Consider the following 14291-nt stretch of genomic DNA (forward strand, 5'->3'; position numbering starts at 1 on the left):
TTAGCTTGTACCACTTGACAAGTTCAGTTGTGACTTCTTGAGTGAATCTGTTGACTGTTTACAAATGTATGGCATGTCTCCTAGGCAGAGAAAAGCTGTTGCTCTCAAACACTGTCCGTTTGATCCACAGTCAGTATAGCGATGAATGACTAGATTTTCAAAGTGAAGTCATGCCAGTATTTTCAAAACACATAAATATTTTAAAATACAATTATTTTGATACATGCCATGGCTATTGTCTATTTTGTAATTTATTTTGATACATTTAAATATTTTAAATGACTTTTAAATATTTGAAATGACTTTTTGCAGGTTGGGATGCCTGACATCACACAAAGATTATTTCATCCCCAGAGACAAGACATACTATTTTCCAATTGGCTGACTGAGAGCAATTAATTCTGTATATTGCCACACCTATGAAGTAGATCAGGTATCGGGACACCACAGAGGCTGTTATAATCACTGATATAATCTATCATCTACAGTAGGGACATACCTTTTTACCAGATGTCTTAGGTTCTTCTTGCTGACCTCTCCTGACTTCATCCAAAAGTTTTTCATTAGCTGAACCCCTGGAACACTTCTGCCAAAAACAAAATCTACATCACCACATCTGAACAACTGCCATGCCTGATTTCACCATCTCATGGTACAACTCAGAACAGATAAAATACTGGAGAGGTAGGGATGTTTAAGCATGGGATTAATTATTGTAAATGAAAAAAGCCAGTTGCTTTGTCCTTGATCAACGACTAATGAAAACACTGCACTCAGTTTCTTTTCTTCTTAGCCTACTAGCATGATAGAGATGAAAAAAAAAAAAGATGAAACAGGTTGAAATAGTTAAACAGGACCCAAGACATTAGCATAATTTTACATGTACTATTGGGAATAACTAGAAAGTAGTGTTGGAACTGTGAGCCAAAATAGTTGTGTCCATAAAATGTCTGTAGAAATGGTCCAATTAGATCCATATTTGACCTGCAATGAACCAAGTTAGTTAGCTGCTAGCCCATGCTTCTCACCATTGGATTTCTGTAGGCCCTCTGGATTCTGGTTTATTTTAATTTTCTTTAGGCTACTAATTAAGTAAGAACTACACTTAAGAAGCTATTTAAGACCTGTCCAGGTACTGACTAGACTACATTATCTTACATTATAACACTTGGTAAGATATCACTTTTTGCAGTGTTAGAGAATCACTAACGAATCACCAGGTGCATCTGGGTCGTTGGTCTAGCTAGCAGCTACCTCTGATGACAACAGGAAACGTTTTAGCTGGATATACTTTCAGGAGAGGGAGAAGTTGGATAGCTGTGTGTTTGCAGTGTAAGTGTAGGCCTAAGTGATTTGTTTTGATTCCATTCCCTATGTGCTACATTACTGCAAATATTCACGTTTACGTACTGTACCTTATCCGTCTTCTGAAGAGTTGTTGGGTGAGTTGTTGGCTGTAGCGTCTGTTAGAGCTAGCCTTCTCCTTCGGTTTTGAGTGGCAGTCCGCCTTCTCATCCTGTGTAATAGCAACACATTTTCACGGCGTAGTCCTGAATCACGTTCAAATTGTACATTTTGTTGATATGTAGTGCACTGGTATGCCAGCCAAATGATTGCTACCAAAGCTATTAACAGGTGGATCGGTTGGTAAACCATTCTGTCAAACTAGGCTAACAAGGCCGCTGTAAAAATGTGACCAATCAGAGAACGTATCGCGTGAGGGTTTGTTTGTAGAGAAAAGCTCACGTGTGCGTGTTTACATCATGTTCAGCGCTTCAAATGTTGGCATTGTGAACATGAAACCAAAGATCCAAAAATCCTTTATTAAGCTTTTTCAACCGTCTCTGATTAAACGAACCGAACCGAATCCATTGTGAATAGTAAATATTCATTTTTCAGAAAACAGGTAGGCTACCAGTCTTCTTCATAGTATTGTGCATTATTAGCCTACCAGAGTGAGTGTGTGTGGATAACAACATTTGACTGCAGACTTCTGCTCTGCACATTCTTAGACCTAAAAATAGTAAATCTTGGATGTCCATAAATGTGTCAGACACGGGCTGTTCCATGACCCTTCTGCATTCATTGAATAGGCCTACTTTTTAGCTGGTGAGGGAATGGTAAGTCAAAACTAGTCACAAAAGCAGGGTTCTCAGACTGTAAATGTGAACTTGCCCTTGAGGTTACGTCAGTTTATTGTGGGTTTGCAATGTAAAAGATAGATGTATGATAATATGAACAGGTCTTTTTTCAGTCACCTGGGCCTTTATGGTCCAATATGAAAAATATGATCGCAGCAAGCGTGTTAAAGCTTCAAAATGACAACTTTCCCAGTCTCTATTTGAGGGTAGGCCTACCTACTATTTGAATATATAAAAAATGCAATATATAAAAAAACATCTACATCTGTGCTACAGTGCACCCAACCAACTCTTGCAAGTGATTTTATAACATAATATGGTAGGCTATTATTTTTTCCAATGTCCAATGGCCCCAGTGGGAAACTGCAAATGCCTTCTTGACATTGCCCCTTGTGAACCCACTATGAAATGTCATTCTAAGAATTATGGGCCATTTACGCTAATCCAAGAAGTTAACAGACCAGCATTTCCCCTATAAATTTCATAGCAATTTCCTCCTGGCATCAAGAGATCAAAAATAGTCTTTCCTTTTCATCATATCCCGATAAAAATGAGGACTCAGAAATAATTTAAATATGGGAGTCATATCATACTGGAAAAGTCTTGGGTCTTAGAGAAGGGCAGTAAAAGTCATCATACTGCATTTATGTACTGCACACTGAGTGAAGTAATCCAGCAGCATGCATGCACAGAGTGTTGCAAGTTGTTTTGGTTTTACATAGCATTGCATGCTTTAAAAGTATGGTATGCTACAGAGAATGCATAGCCTGCTGTAGCTACAATATACTGTAGGCTACATCTGATTCTGATGCATCAGAATTCAATTTATTCAAATATTCAGCTATTATCTATTATTCTTTTATAAATGTAATGAAGCCTCTGCATGCATGTGTAACGGATACCATCCAGCTTAGCTGTGCGTGTGGAATGTTAATGTAATACAAATATATGACATCTAACACATACACACTTAAACTTGACCAGTTCCTGAGAGATCTTTGCTGTCAGTACATTGCTGTCGGATCAAAATATTTCCTACCATCAAATATGCACAATGATATTTGATCCTCTTCATGCCATGATCCTAAAATCTAAAACAGTCCTTTGATATTAACCTCCTTTTTCACAGGGCCACCCTCCATCATCAGTTAAGCGTTCCCTCCCTAGCTGGGCTACATTCCTCCTCCCCACCCCACCCACCTCCCATCCCCATCTGCTTTCTCTTGCTCCAACATCCTGGTGCTTGGCTTTAGTCGTTCATGCACTGTTCCAGCAGCAGGTACTCCCTAACAGCAGGTGTAAAGCAGGCCATGGAAATGACTGCAAACTTTCAGAATATTCAGAATATTCTGTCAGTCACTGCCAATCACTCAATGAGTTGCTAAATTACACCCTCCAGCATCCAGAAATACTTTCCACCCTCCTGCATACAGCCATTCAGCTCAGGTTTTTTGGAACTGTTGATCGTGTGGTGGCGACATCAAAGGGTGTCACAACTCCATCTTTCTACTGTACAGTATGTAATGGCTGTATATTTCCAATCCAATTCCAATAATCTTGGTGTGTTCAAATTCCCAAACAAAGGTGAACGTTTGCAATTACAATACAATTTTCAGTTCGCAACAGGTCAGACTCGTCAACAAAAATGTCTGGCCGCACTTAACAGCGTACCAGTCAGTATTTAGTGAGTAACACGCATACGCCTCTCAAGTTTCTAAATTGTTGAGTCTTACTCATTCTACTACAACTGAGATGAGACCAAAACAGACTCAGGCTTGCTTTGTTTACATTATTTGAGTTCAGAATGACCTGACCTGACATATTTGTAACGGTCTATTTCTAGACTTGTTTACAGCAGTCTTTTTTTGCACTGATGATCACATAAGAGCTTGTGGTTTTATTTCCCGTTCAAAATACACCACAACGTCTTAGTAGAAATGACTGAAAATGATGAGAAAATCAAATCATCTGACACCTGAGAAATCGGAAACCTCCGGCTGATTAAAGATGAATTACCCTGATCTAAACCCTGATGATTCACGCTCGTGTTTGCACATTCTTTCCGTGTGAAAGCTAGGGAGCACGAACTGCAGGGAGTCTGATAGGAGGGTCTGCTTTTCCCACAAGTAAAAAGCCAGGATCAAGGAAATCCTCCACCACGGCCACAAAACAGCGCTGCCAAATCCACAAACGATGAAAGCATGTGTATCTCCGTCTGGCATTGCACACACAGTGATAAAAAACTGATAGCCAAAGACATGCTCACTTCTTGACTATTTTTAGGCCTCTGAAATGATTTGCTGTAGTGACTGGAAAATGACAGGAGGGTATCTGAACCGACTCCAAGCGATAATTAACACCGCAATGAGGTAAAGACTAAATGACTAATAAAAGGGAATTAAGAGGTGTTTAAATTATAAAACTGTGAATACAAGCTGTTCCATTCTTTTATAGTAAAGTTCATTACCGTTTTCGGAATGCAATGAACATGAGGACATGTAGGAGAAAATTAGCTTAGTTTAGACCAGATCTGGGCTTTTGTCTAGTAGCACAGTAGCATTGTAGGATAGCATGGAATGGCACAGGCAAATTCAAGTTGGGGGTCATTGTTTCCAATGTGATCTTGAGCTGTCGCAACACTGCTTTCATTATGTGGCCAAATTTCCTGTAATATATTTCTAATTTGACCTCACAACATACTTCAAACATGAGTGTAGTTTTAAAAGAGGGATGTTTGAGACCATTAAATAAACATTTTAACTTCAAAGGTTGATGGAAAATGTGTGTGTCAAACACAGTCCCATTTGGTATAACAGCAATTGTTTTAAGAATAGGCCTACTGTTGTGGATTAGCCTGACCAGCCATACTTCTAGGCTAGTTGTGAATAGCAGTTAGATTCAAATGTTAGTACACAAAGTGTTTTTTCTCCGCTGCTACTGTATACAGCGTGCATCTATTTCATGACTAGACATTAATATCAATATCTAAAGACTCTGTAAACCAAAAATGAAAGTTTTGTGGTTTCACACCTCAGACAGTACTGGATAAATGAAAAAAGTACTGCAAAGTAAATTATTGTAAATTAGGTTTCAAATCATTGAAAAAATCCGCAGCATACTGGTTTCAAATGCTGTGTGCAGGTCCGCTGACTGTGTGGAAGTCCAGTCGGAGCAAAGGTTCTGCCCCTCTCAACTTTCATACCTCATAGCACCAATCAGAGTGGTAGAGAAAAGAGTGGTGACAGTCCCATAAGAAACTGCTTCTCCTTGCCAGTTTCCGGGTTACATAGAGACAGTTTTGGAACTGAAAACTGTCAGTCACTGCCAATCACTCAATGAGTTGCTAAATTACACCCTCCAGCATCCAGAAATACTTTCCACCCTCCTGCATACAGCCATTCAGCTCAGGTTTTTTGGAACTGTTGATCGTGTGGTGGCGACATCAAAGAGTGTCACAACTCCATCTATTTATGTAATGGCTGTACTGTATATTTCCAATTCAATTCCAATAATCTTTATACCAGAGGTGTGTTCAAATAGTTTGATACGGGACCTTCTGATAGGCTCTATCACGTCGCCATCAGCGTAGGCCAGATGAAGTAGATCAAATAGTTACACTACTATTGCATTTTAAAAAGGGTAACTAACACATTACACTTCTAAAGTAACCTTCCCAACACATACAAACATATTCGCCGTGAATGTTCCTCTCAGTTCAAGGAATTTGTGGCAACACACTGTAGCTGATTCTAATTATCACAGTACTTCAGGAAGATAGATTAGCTAATTAGTGAAAGCACCTGTGTTTACAGGATCTGGCTGCAACATCAGTACCACCTTGGGTCCAGGTGGAGTGGAGTTCGAGTTCAACACGGGTCACTAGAGCGGTGTGATGCTGACATACGCCCTGTGGTTCCGTGCATTGCTCCAATCAGTTCAGTTCTGTTAGTTAGTTGCCTGCCGTAAATAGCCGTTGCATCTTGTCATGTGTTATGCTAAGCATCAATACTTTACTTTTTTGGCCTACCTAAACAGCACCATGTGACATAAAGCAAAGTTTACATCCTGTTCATTATGAAAAGGTTAAAGAAGCTTTATTATACATTCTGATACTTACAGTAAGGGCTTTTACTAAAACATCATAACACTTGATGCCAATCATTATGTACATTTACTGAATAATTTATAACCTTTTATGAATGTGTTTTTGATGTTTTATGAATACAAAACATGGTTTACATAAATTGTTGCCAAAAATTGTGAATTCAGTGGAATTCAGTGAGTTCATGTTTGGAGTGGTGATCCTCCATTGCTAAACTTGGCTCCAGTGGTCAGTTTACGACTACAACTGTGCACTTTCAGCTGAGACTACTGTTACGCTTGCAGTCAGTTGCAGAGTGCAGGGAAGGGAAGGGGAGAGCATGACACACTGACTCATCTCCAGCCGCTTCCACTCAAGTGATTGAACGTTTTTGCTTTTAAACGTGTCGCTGGGAGGCAGCACAGCAGCGCTGTTTCATCAGCGTACGTCCTCGCTCCCAAAAATTCATCCAGTTGTAAACTTGGCCTTGACCGAGCGAGCGCCATGGCAACGGTCCAGGAGATCCCGTTCTCAGAAGGCAGCCCTCCTGATTTTTGCTGCTGAGTCACTGATGACATCGCACACAAAACAGTTGGGAGTCATTCACGGCAGGGGGGCTTGTAGTGCAGATAAGCCTTAACCTGAACTACCACCACAGTAAAGTGATTAAAGCAGCTGTCCTGTGACTGCAGACAGAGCGCAAGGGCTTGCTTGCAGCTGCTGGCTAATTTTGGCATCTTGCAAAGGAACAAAAAGTAGGCTATTGTGGAAAAAGGAGCAAGGTTTTACTGGCATATTACAACGTGACTCAAATATTCACACTCTCGCTGTGAAAATCATCAGCCATTTTTAAAAAAATTTTGATGTTTTCTAAAGTCTGACTAATATGACGTGATGGAAAAGTGACATTCCTACTATGGGTGAGTGGCGGGTGGGGGGGGGGTGTAGGTTGGGGGACAAGACGTAGACATACAGATTTTGAATTGTCAGACGGCTTCTGACTGCTCTCTACTTTTACCGTTTACAAGATCACCCCTAGTGTTTCACAGGCTGAGATCAGACGCACACACCTTTGTGGTCCAACAGCTTTAACTGGCCGTGTGTTTACTGTACCTGTTTATGGTTGGGAAGAGTGCCTGAACTTCAGCAGTTTACAAGCCCAGGTTGCCATCTTATAAAGAGATGAATGGATCTAGAGGGGGCACTGCAAATCTATACATCCTGTTCACACAGTCTAATGGAGAGTCAAACAGCCACCGACTCAGACTACCGGCTAAATCAATTATACTGGTTAGAACTGCCATCGACTACAGTCTTCAAAAATGGAGGTAGTTATTCTATGTGAAGCCTTATTCACTGCATAGGGAAATCAGATTAATCTAAAACACATTTTCCGACCCCCTAAGGCTCAGTAGTGCTATTTTCAGACATAAGCTGAATTACATGTGGGGTAGTCATGTCATTTCCTGGTTGGAGACTGTCTGACGCATCTTATATAATGCTTGTTAATCAAGCTCACATGGGACATACAGAAACTAGTTTGACAGAAGATGGTGTCAGAAATGACATTACCAAACTGTTCCTATCTGATTGACAAAGTACAAATTTACACTTGTGCTTGTTTTTAAAAAAAAACATGTTACGTTGGCCCCATTCAAAAAAGGTCAGAGCCACCCAGAGAAACATTGCAGCAACATCTCCAGGTGCACATCATGAGACAGGAAGACAACACACGCTGCTCTCGGAGTATTTCCACACTGTGCCATAAATATCCTCTCTACCTACTGACCCGCACACTGCTCCCCCTGAATGTGACTGCTGGGTTATTGCAGGGCCTAGTTTCCTCCCTATCCCCACGACCCCCGGCTCGCTGAAGGACAGTTGGAAATGTAAAATAAAATCAGCATGGGTCCTTTTCTGTTTCATGAGCGTTGATTACTTTTCATGCTTTTGGGCTCCAGGTCAGTGGGAACCGCTCTGGTGTGTGTGTATGTGTGTGTGTGTGTGTGTGTGTGTGTGTGTGTGTGTGTGTGTGTGTGTGTGTGTGTGTGTGTGTGTGTGTGTGTGTGTGTGTGTGTGTGTGTGTGTGTGTGTGTGTGTGTGTGTGTGTGTGTGTGTGTGTGTGTGTGTGTGTGGGGGGCGGAGTAGGAGGGGAGGCAGCTGAAGTCATAAGTGTTAAAATGGGAGATACCAACGAGTCACATTTGGCAAATGGACTATACCAATGAAGAATGTAGTCTCTCAACTGTTTTCACAACAAATGTTTATGTGGAGGTGGTTTGGTAAACGTTTTTAAAGGGTCATTTGTTTTGTACACAACAACACAAAAGCTTCCTGTGACAAATTATTTTTCCATACCAGCATCCAGAGAATCTATTCACTGCTGCAGAGAACTTATTATATTTTTGTGAAGCAGTTAACTCTTTGGTAGCAGGATTAGCAGGTGGAGGATTATCATGCATTCATACATGAATTAATTCATTGGTTTATGTATTACTTCATTCCTTTATACCTTATGAATCATCAGAAATGTACATGAGTTCATAGCCTCTCATTCATGATCTCATGAACAACACATCAACTAAAGCATTAGGTACGGTCAGTACATCATTAGCATTTATGATTTCTTAAATTAATTTAAGGTTAAATGCTTATGAGTTCATGTCTGTGGCCCCTTAACAAAAGTTGTCAATGATCGCATGTGTTTAGAGAACTTCTAAGTTGTGTTTAAATCAAAATGTGGGTAGTGATGACCACAATTTTGGAAAAGGAAAAGAAATCGTCCTGATCATTCTTAATAAATCATAATGATGTGCCCACTGTACCACCTCATGCGTTAATGTGTTCATGTTTGAGATCACAAATGACAGACTATGAACTCATGTCAATTCCTGATGATTCATGAGATATTAAGGAATGAAGGGATACATAAATCAAGAAATCATGATAACTCATACCTACCCTTACCATATAAGTGTTTCCAAATAGATTTTCTACATCCTCAGGAAAGGTCAACCAGTAATAGCGTATATGTGACGTGAAAACAGCACATTCCATCTGACCTCATTTATAATCTGAGCAGGACAAATAATTACACAGCATTCTTTCTAGCTTGAATACCAAAAGATGTCAAAAGGTCATGGAACAAACTAATGGTATTAATGATAATAAATGTAATTTTATAGTGTTTTTCGCTTAGCACACTCAAAGTCACCGAGTTTTATTGTCTTGGGTATGGTCCATTAACAATGATTGATTGTCGGTTGTATTGGCTGGCATGATTTAGGTCTGATTACATGAGAGGTCAGCAAAGGGTTTGTTTGTATTACATTTTAATAATGAAATTAAATTATTCCTAAACTACCACAAACTATTCAAATCTCTCAGGGGTTCAATTGTTCTGAAATACTTATAGCCAACAATAACATTGACAAGGAAACTGCTATTTTCTGGTTTGCATCAGTGTTTGGGTTGATGACACAGTAGCCAGTCACTAACATTTACTTAATTGATATTTTAATTTTATTCAATAAAGTGTATGAAGTGTCTGATTGTATTTTTTCAGAGCTATTGACAGTGACATGTAAAATGGTCCCTGGTTCAAGATGATCGCTAAATAACACACCACTTTATAGTCTGCATTTTGCTCCTGCCTGTGGTTTTATTTTTCCACCTCTATCATGACTTTAGTGTCAAGCTACTTTCATTTCCTGGTCTGTTTTATCAGTTTAATCTTAATCATGGGGGTTAGATTGTATCGTTTGTTTGTAATGTGCACTTATTGGAGGTGTTATGTCAGATGCCTCTTTTGCCAAGGTGTATGTGTCTTGAAATAACAGTAGGGTCATATTTCTTGGTTTAGCTGAACAGTTCAGTCAGAAACACCTGAGGCCTAAACATTATTTAAAAAATCTTGACATTAGTTTGTTCGTCAGGTTTTGAGTTCTCAATGACAACGTTTGCTATACCCACACATAAGAGCTTTTAACAAGATTAGGGAAATATTCTTGAAAGATTGGAGTCTTTTAACAAATGCCCTCCCCATTCAAGCTTTACTCAAAGGACTACAATTTTCAAGAATCTTTCTCAAATCTTGTCAAAGTCCTCTGGTGTAAGGACGGCCTCAGTCGCCGTCAACGCAAGTGAGCTGACCAGCATCCAAACCACATCTCACCACTCTCCGTTGAGTTATTGCACGCCACTTTTTTCCATTATCCAGGCGTGAGGCATTGCTTATGGAGACTTTTACGAACTGCGTGCCAGTCTGGTCAGAGGCAAATAGTTGGCAGCGAGTTTTTGATTTGAGATCATGATCCACTGAAGTCTCCAGAGACAGGATGGGAAAAGGATTAAAAGTGCAAACAGACAACATCCCATACTCCTCCATTGCCTGTCATTCCCAAAGTTAACAATATGTCACAATATGCCTTTTTCAAATGAGGCACTCGAGGAGTGAATACAAATCTGATTTATATTACAGCCTGCCACAGATGTAGAAAAGGGGCATTGAGTTTCCATTTCATTGTAATCCATAAAGACAAAAGCTATGTCTTCCTTTAGTTCCCTTTGGTAGAACTTTAATGATTAGTCCTACAGGCTCAGAGGAGGCCATTAACAAGTTTCCCAATATTCGACATAAAACATACTGTACTCCAGCTCTTTCATCTCAGCATGGAGAACCGGCTTTTACGCAGAGCCTGCACGACATGCAGCCGGCTGCAGCAGAGGCAGCCTCACGTGTAAAGCGCTCTGGTTTACATTAAGACAATGTGCTGAATTCTCCATAAGCCTCACATGTAAGTCAACGCCATCACTTATGTTGCCCGTCATACACGACCCAGGCAGGGTGCGGCATCTACATACAGCCCTGAATGGATGGAATGCTTTAGGCGAGAGATGACATTGGCCATGGAGGGGTTCTCATGCTCCAGGGGCCCTCTGCTTTGAGCGCTCACATCACATGGAGGTGCAGAAGACATTAGGCAGGAGGAGGCAGAAAAGCCATCTGCAAAGTCCATCACTGATAAAAATGGGACCATCATTGAGCAATATCATCCCCTTGGAATGCCTTGTGCCTGCCGTTTCTGGACTAATTTACCTTTGTTTTGCTGACATTTCATTACATAGGTGTATATGGAAAATGATTCCAAAGTCGTCAGTTACTGTATGTCTAGTGGTACGATAACAATGTGTTAATCCTTTTATGTTTTCAAAATAATAGGTGGACAAATGGCATTCAGATACGTTTCATGGTCCATTTTTATAAAATAATGTGACTGAGTATCTGTTACTGTAGTTGAGAGTATCATTGAGAATCCATTATTTATCAGAGATTACAGACTATCACATACATTATGTACATTATGTGCACCAACGCATGAAACTAAAATGTCTCTTCAGAAGGTCCCTCGATACTGACCATGGCTGAGCACCTCAGGACCTGTGAACTGTATATAAATTATAAACTAGAAAGGCACTCAGAGAGTGTAGACCTCCGCCAATCGAAAACATAACCGCCTCCTGGATCCAGACGGTGATATGGATCACTCCCAAAATGATTTATTGTCGCTTCCTTGGGTCATATAAGACTTTCCCTGAAAATGTCATGGAAATCCATTCATAACTTTTTGAGTTATCAACAAACAAACAGACAGACAAACAAACAAACCCTGATGAAAACATATTTGGTGGAGGTTATGACTAAAATGTCTCTTCAGAATGTCCCTTGATACTGACCATGACTGAGCACCTCAGGACCTGTGAACTGTATATATAAATAAAAATTACTTGACTTGACCATGTGGACATACAGTATAGGCTACTGTATTATATTTTTGACCTAGTTTCAATTTTGTTCCAATATTTGAGTTCTTTGAATTCAACGTGGAATTTAACAATCTTGAATTGTTGTTGAATGGGATGCTTAGTTAGAATGTTCATCAACTCACAGCATGGATAGTATGATCAATTCTGAAGTAGCAGAGGATTAACATCAGTTGCTTGTTTTAAATGATACAGGAATGACTTTTCTATGCCAAGTCTGACAAAATAATCGTTTGGGGAATGGGGAATACGGTTAGCTCTCACTTTCTGGTTTAGACTAGCTGGGACAGGAAGATAAACACCAACATTTACTCCTCCAGCATCCGATTAGCACTGACTTAGTCACAGCCCATCTGTTTAGCAGAGGTCCTACTCCTCTTACTCATGCAGTCCCTCGGGCTTTACTTGTACGGCAGGGTGTCTTGGTACCGGACACAACCTCTGACCCTTTGTTACATTGGGGAAGGCTTCCGCGCCGATTTCTCATCGGCAGATTCTCAAGTGTTTGCAGGACGTCCTCTTGCTTTCCTCCTTGTAAGGGCCGTGCTGATTCACTTGGCTGAACACTCAGCCTCCAGACCCCCCCACCACCCACAGAGCCAGTCGGCTGAGAAGCGAGGTGGGTTAACGACAACCACAGATCTTTCCCCTACTCCATCAACAATTACCCAAACAGAGGGACTCACCTATTCTGAGACCATTTTTGGTTGTGAATTAAACAGAAATTAAATACTGACTTCTAAGGAAATGCAGGGGGTTTCAGGCCAAGATGCTATTACTGTACTCATAGTGTTTATGGAAGATAAATAACCACTCATTTCAGGAACAGCAACAGCATTCGAAATTAATGAGAAGTCCTTCCATGAGATTTAACAAATAGAGTGAGATTTATTGAACCGTCTGAGACATAAGCATATGTGGCAGAATATACACAGACAAGAATGATATAAGCTGGTTTTAAGTTATTAAAATGATATATTGCACTGACCACAAAGAAAAACAATGCTCAAACACCTACGTATATGAACTGTGTTCCTATTTCAAAGGGATGGACCTGCAGTATATTCCACTCTGAAACAACTTTACAATCATAAAATCCATTCTTTGTTTGAGTTACCGGACACATCCAGGGCTCTCAAGTCGTCCCATGTTGTTTGTAACAGCACTGGAATGACCCTGTGCTAGTCCCGACTCAATCCATCTTCTGGGCTGTGGCCCATAACAGCAGACATTTCCTTTTCACTTCAGAGCTAAGGTTACAGGTCCAAATTAAAACTCCTCTGGGACATATGAATGTGTTAATGTGATAGGACTGCATTTTACAAGTCCCAAGAGGCCTGTTAACTCCTGGCAAATACTACTAGACAGTGTTATTCTTAAAAAACTGGGTTAGAATGGAACAACATAACACATACTACAGTAAAACTGTTTAGAGTTGTTTGTATCATATGCTAATTGACAGTAGCCTTGTAGTCTACATTACGTTTAAGCCAGTAGCTATATCATACTGTACATAATAATGAAGGAAGTAATGTTTCGAAATGATGAGTCTTAAAAAAAAAAAAACATTATTCTCATGATTTCTCTCACTGACATCTATCAAATGAAAGCCACCAGAGTATTAATTTCCCATAATGCAGTTCCACTAGTATTATGTAGAGCAAGTATAGGCTCTTTTCAGAGAGCAAAGGCTCCAAACCAATCAAAAGTGAGACCTGTACGAAGGTCATCCTCTCAAAGACTGCTCATCTTTTATTCTGAGCCCTGGGACAAGATAGTTGCTCCAAATGGTTCCAAGAACCTTCATTACGAAAGGTCATTAACAAGCTTTCTTCCAGGAAACTGAAAACATTTATGCTCAATTTAAGTTTCCCTCATAGGCTCCCAAGCCATTAGAACAATTTCTGAAAAAAAATGTACGATTGACGAAAAACAGACAATTATTGCATACCATTGTAGGCTGTTACCTGATTATTTTAGGTAAATGAGATGAAAAACACTTAGGTCAGTGTGGTATTACACAACCAGACCAGCTAATCGACTTAGCACCTCTCAAGAATCAAAAACAAACCTCCCTGTGCTGTCCTGCTCGCCGTCATGATGCTCTGATGATCTCATATCACGTGTTTACAATGTTTAGACTGCGGACCCGGTGGCCCACTCACTGATTCAGAGTTCCTCTGCAGCTTCTTCTTGGTGAAAAGTGCAGACACACTCCAAGAGAATGGGAGAGTTCACAGCGGAGT

The sequence above is a fragment of the Sardina pilchardus genome, chromosome 20 (genome assembly GCF_963854185.1).
Source record: "Sardina pilchardus chromosome 20, fSarPil1.1, whole genome shotgun sequence".
NCBI lineage: Eukaryota > Metazoa > Chordata > Actinopteri > Clupeiformes > Clupeidae > Sardina > Sardina pilchardus.